Below are 5,705 nucleotides of genomic sequence, written 5' to 3' on the forward strand. Positions count from 1 at the left end.
AGGTGGGGAGGCGGGAGGCCGGTGCGGCCTGGCTCCGGTAGCAGGGCATCGCGGGGGGCCGCCGTGACCTGGATCCGGCGCCGAGACGTCGCGGGGGCCCGCCGCAGCCTGGATCCGGCGCCGGCTCGTGGTAGCCGAGGTGGGGCGGCGCGTGGTTATGGTCGTCGGCGGGCGGCGTAGGGTGGTGGCCGGCGGCAGGCGGCGTGGGGTGGTTGGTGGCCGGGGCAAGCGACACTGCGTGGTGTTTGGATTGGGAGGTGGGGGAGCCCCGTTTGACCCGAGGGAGTGGTGCGGGGGTGGGTTGAGATGGTGGTGGTAGGTGGTAGTAGCAGCGAGGTGGGGTGGTTTTCTTTTTTATTGCCTACGCGGTTCGGTTCGGGTTTTGTTGCAGTGCCGAACTGTTAGCAGAATAAGGAGATTTTGTCAGCAAAATAAGGTCTTAAGGGGTGTTATCATATATATATATATATATATATATATATATAATGAGGCTAGCCAACTTGCCTTCAGATGGCTCACTCGCGCGCAACTCTTTGTGGCCGTCTGATCTGGCCTTTAGCGTGTCTGAACCGTTGAATATTTGCCTTACGGTCAAATCTTTTTCACCTCACGGTTGTTTTTCGTGTCTAATGACGGGTGGGCTCGCCTCGAGCTCGCATTGGCTGGGTCAGCCCCGCGCTTGTGCGAGAGGTTTTTGCCCAATCCACGCCTCACGCGCCGCATTGACCTGCTTGCCCAATCCCCTCGTCCCACACTAGCTGAACCCTAGCCCCCTTTCCCCGATACCCACAGCAGCCGCCTCCTCTCCATTCCCCCACGCCGCCGGCCTTGCCTCTTCGCTCGTCTCCTCCTCTCCTCTTCCATGCCACCATGGTTCCAGATTGGGCGCAGGTCACCGTCGTGCAAGAGCAGGGCATCGGGGTCTTCGCGGAGGACTGGAGGGGGAGGATGCGGAGGACAGGGCGAAGGAGGTGGCTGGCGAGGAGGACAAGCAGCAGGGAGAAGGAGACGGGTGACAGCTCGCACACCGTCCTCCTCCCCGCGGCGGTTGGCTGGTTGACTCGTCGCGCCAGCGCGTCCTCACCTCCTTAGCGCCATGAGAGGCGCCGCCTCTGCCTCTGGAAGAAGCAGCAGGGATTGGTGGAGCATCGAATGCGGCCGGGGTCAACGGTTGAGGGAGGGTCGCCCACCGGAGCAGCAGGAGAAAGACCTTGAGGTGGTTCAGATTTGCCTCTACATCCTTTCTCTCTTTTCCTAGGTTTTGATCTCCTGTACATATTTTGGCCACCTAAGTTCTATCCGCTCTCTGTCAATTTCAGTGAAGCTGCATCATCCAACATAGCGAGATGAAGTACTCAGAAAAAATCGCAGCAAGTGCGATTGATACTCAGGGAATTGATCTGATTCTGAATCTTCCCTTCTTCCGGTACTTATTTCACTCTCTCTGATTGGTCAATGTGCTATGCAAAGCTGTTTGATATATGGATTAAATTTGCTTTTGTACATGTCTGCATCGTACTTAATGTTATTCCCTTCTGAATTAGCAAGATTTAGACAATAATTCACAACAATGTCAATGTTAGGTTTGATTCACCACCAGTGGTCTTTAGTTTACAAAGGGTTTTTAATTCAGCATTCAACTCCGCCTTCGTCAGTATAAAAAATTCATAAAGAGATTTGGTCTCTTCTTTATTATCTGGGTGCATTATGCATTATGCATGGCACTAACTGTGAGTATTTTTGCCAGTCAGTATGCATTGGTCTACTTTGGATCTTTTTTGTCTTACTTTATACTTGTTTTGCTATTTGTCGTGTATGCACATGATTTGGATTGATCTACTTAGAAGCATGAGTTTATGAAAATTAATATCTACTAGGATTGCTCTGCTCCTGTTGACATGCGATGGCAATTGTGACATGACAGAGTTGTCTGAAGTGGAATGGATTGTCGTCACCTTTGACTAAGTTGTCGAGCCCAAGAACTGTGGCAGACTGGTGGCCCAGCTATTCAACTTCTCAACACCGTTTAATTTTGTCTTTGGTTGTCCTTGCGTCCACTCAGCAGAGAAGTATCTATACTGAATTTCTGCTCTAGATAACTTATACTCATATAATTTATCTCTAATACCCAGTCCAAAACATTAGTTTCAAAATGTAACTCTTTGCGGCCCTAATTTGACAGTACTTTGAGTGCTTTCTATAGGAACAGGAGTGAGCAAAGACAAAGTCACCTGAGACGGGAAAAAACAGAAGCATATGTTAATAACCAGATTTTCAACTTTTGTTGACCTTTTATTTTAACTGAATGATATGTTCTAGCATTTGAGCTACTAATCATAAATATTCAGTCGGCTATCCGTAAGACGCCACATGTTCTTAGCTGCTATATTTTATACCTGTAATTATTTTCTAAGTCCACATAACGAAGGCAGAAGTCATGAAAATTATGAAAGCCTTTTTGAAAAAATGAAAATTACAGAAAGGATCTTGGAAAAAAGAATTACTTGTGAACAATCATTTTGACTGATGAGCTGATCTCTGCCTAATGAATCCACTGAGAGATTGGAGAGCTTTTCTGCTGCATGAGAAAGAGCCACAGATGGCCGACTAATACCCATTATAGCAGGATTCTGCATATGATGTGCATACACAAGGTGCCGCTGGGTGATACGGCAGTTCTCTGAACATAGAATACTAGATTAAAGCACTCACAATATTTCTTCACGCACTCAGATCTCTTGCAGTGGCACCCCTTTGTATGCTTACCCACAGGAGGGCCTTCTGCCAGTTTGCATGATAAAAATACAAGTGATTGTTTGAAAATAGACATTGTGCTCTACCTCGCCGTTCTGGGCTGCATGTGGAGGGATATTCCCAATTTTGGGCATAAAGGCCACAGGGTTTCTTTCAAGGCACTAGGCAATCACGAATAGCTCATATATTCAGGGTATGCGCCCCTTGTGCTATATTTATAGCAGGTTGTACTCGGCATATATTGTGAGATTTGATCTGGTAGAGAAGGACCCAGATAGTCTGGTCCTACCTACATATATGAGTCGTTATTGAGGACTGAGCATCGAGCGTGATTCCGTTTCCAGTCCATGTAGATTAGGCATTGGACGACTTAGCTAGAAACTTTATAGGTTTTGAGTATTTATATCTTCAGTTATGTTGTCATGATTTGCTTTTTCTGAACCTTGATAATACTATCCTGGATTTGTGACAACAGTCTATAGATTTTTCCCTTTATTTTTTATCATTGTGAAGAACAAATCTACAAAATTCAACCAGTTGTGAACTCATCAAGTACGAGACCTCTGTCTAATATCATTTCTGCAGGTCGAACCTGAAAGGATGCCAGCTGATTGCTTTTCCAAAATTGATGTTTCATGTCTTGAAACTTTCCCCATTTTCCTTTTCAGAGGACAAAGGACATCCGGATTAGTTAGCTTCTTTTTACAGTTCCTATCCATTGAACTATATGCAGTTTTCTGCTAGACCTCGTTTTACAGTGCCTATCCATTGAACTATATGCAGGGTCAACAAACATTGTGAGATGCGATGGCTGCAATGGTGGGGCCAAACAATCCTAAGACAGCAGCAATAGTCATCCCACGATAAATCTCTGTTAATTAAGTGCTCCTTTCTCTTTACCTCTTTACTCCCGTGTCTCTGATTTTGATGTCATAGTCTATGTTTTTAGCTAGACACCGTGTTTGCGGATTTCATAAAGAAGGGTAGATGAAGAAGCTATCAGAAGATTTTGTTGAACGAAACTTGCATTCTGATGTTACGAGTGTAGAAATCTATTCTGCATTTTTAGGAAATTAGATAATAGGACCTGCTAAAGGAGAACTTTGGTTAAGCTATTTCTTTATTTGTTTGTGCAACCAACCTTATTTGGTTCTGATTGGAAGATAATACGACCAGCTAAAGGAGATCTTTGGTAAAATATGTCTTTATTGCAACCATGCTTATTTGGTTTTGACGAGCTAAAGTATTGAAGTATATGCAGTGTCAACAAACAGCGTGAGATGATATAGCTGCAATGGTGTGGGGCCAAACAATCCTACGGCAGCAGCAATAGTCAGCCCACAACAAATCTCTGTTATGTGCTCCTTTCTCTTTACCTCTTTACTCCCGTGTCTCTGATTTTGATTTCATAATCTATGTTTTTAGCTAGACACCGTGTTTGCGGATTTCATAAAGAAGGGTAGATGGAGAAGCTATCAGAAGATTTTGTTGAACGAAACTTGCATTTTGATGTTACAAGTGTAGAAATATATTCTGCATTTTTAGGAAATTAGATAATAGGACCTGCTAAAGGAGAACTTTGGTCAAGCTATTTCTTCATTTGTTTGTGCAACCAACCTTATTTGGTTCTGATTGGAAGATAATACGACCGGCTGTACAAACTTCTGTTGAGTAAAGCTCATTGTTAAGTTCAGATATAATTATGTGTCTCGAATTCTTGTTATTTTTCATTTCTTATGTGAAATAAATCATCAGTGGCATACTTGGTTTCCCATATTGTTTTTGGTTATAGATTTAAAGTGACCTTTTCTGATTTTGCAAACCAGAGGGTTTGTTCCAATTATAAATGTATATTGCTACTTCTTTTGGCTGCTATAAAATGCTAAGCACAAATTGTTGCAATACTAGTTCTTAACTTCATGAGCAATGACTATAATATTTTACCGAAGATCATACTCACCGATGACACCGTACACAATACAATGTTGATTACAATGCCCTTTGTAGCGGCATCATTGGACAGTTTCTCCCGACCTTTAACCTGTGTGTAGAATGTGGAAACAATTGAGGATAGGGTGGCTATCCCTTTATCACAGGTATGACGGTGCATCAGGAATTGCCATGTAGTTGCATGCATGTCAAGAGTCTAAGCATGTGAAAGTTGGGTTACCTCTATATTTGTAAGAGTTGGAACTTGCAAAATAAGATGATAGCTCGCATTTTCTGGATGACCCAATGCTTCTTTGGTGAAATTTGATCAGTCTTACATATACATTTGAAATATTATGTTATATACAGTTCATCAGGCACTGGAATTTGCCGGACATCAGAGAAGCTATCGGCACTTTCGTCTGAGCTGTTGTCCGAACGTTCGTCAGAGCTACTATCAGCACTTCCATGGGAACTAATATCCACAGGAGATCTCCTCATGCTCAGCCGTGGCAGAAACCTATGGAATCATGGATTTTCAATCAAAACAGCCTAATAAAGAACATTAATATGCCAGCGTAAAAATCCGGCACATCATATACCCATGGAAATGCGGTTGAAAAAGCAAGATCGAATCGCAACCTAATCAACCTATACACCAATAACCATTGGAATAACCACAAGGATTTATTTGCATCCGTATACATACCTAAATAGAAAGAATTATAGCACAGGATCTACCATGCCTAAAAAAAGACACAGGAGGAGTAAGAATCGCCATAGAAAGAGGGGAAATGCAAGATCCAGATAAATGAGAACTAAATCCATGCATGCAGAGAAATCCGAAATCAAAGGAAAGAAGAAATCTCACTTGAAATGCTTCTCTCGCCCAACTGAGGAGCCGAGGAAGAAAATGGAATAAACAGGTTCGGTGGATGCAGTCCCTACCACTTCAATATTCTACTCCTCACAGGCCACACACATTGTTGTTCGTGGGTTAGGCCATGTAACATATGGGCCAT

The 5,705-nt window shown here is 43.6% G+C and overlaps 1 long non-coding RNA gene across 1 annotated transcript; it reads left to right on the forward strand.

Annotated features, from left to right (window-relative positions):
• Window positions 1–670: 670 nt before the first annotated feature.
• LOC120962711 (uncharacterized) lies at window positions 671–4,454 on the forward strand. The gene is made up of 2 exons (XR_005753474.3): window positions 671–1,216; window positions 1,320–4,454. It is a non-coding gene; the product is annotated as an uncharacterized lncRNA (long non-coding RNA).
• Window positions 4,455–5,705: the final 1,251 nt, after the last annotated feature.

This window comes from Aegilops tauschii, chromosome 4 (assembly GCF_002575655.3).
Source record: "Aegilops tauschii subsp. strangulata cultivar AL8/78 chromosome 4, Aet v6.0, whole genome shotgun sequence".
Classification (NCBI taxonomy): Eukaryota; Viridiplantae; Streptophyta; class Magnoliopsida; order Poales; family Poaceae; genus Aegilops; species Aegilops tauschii.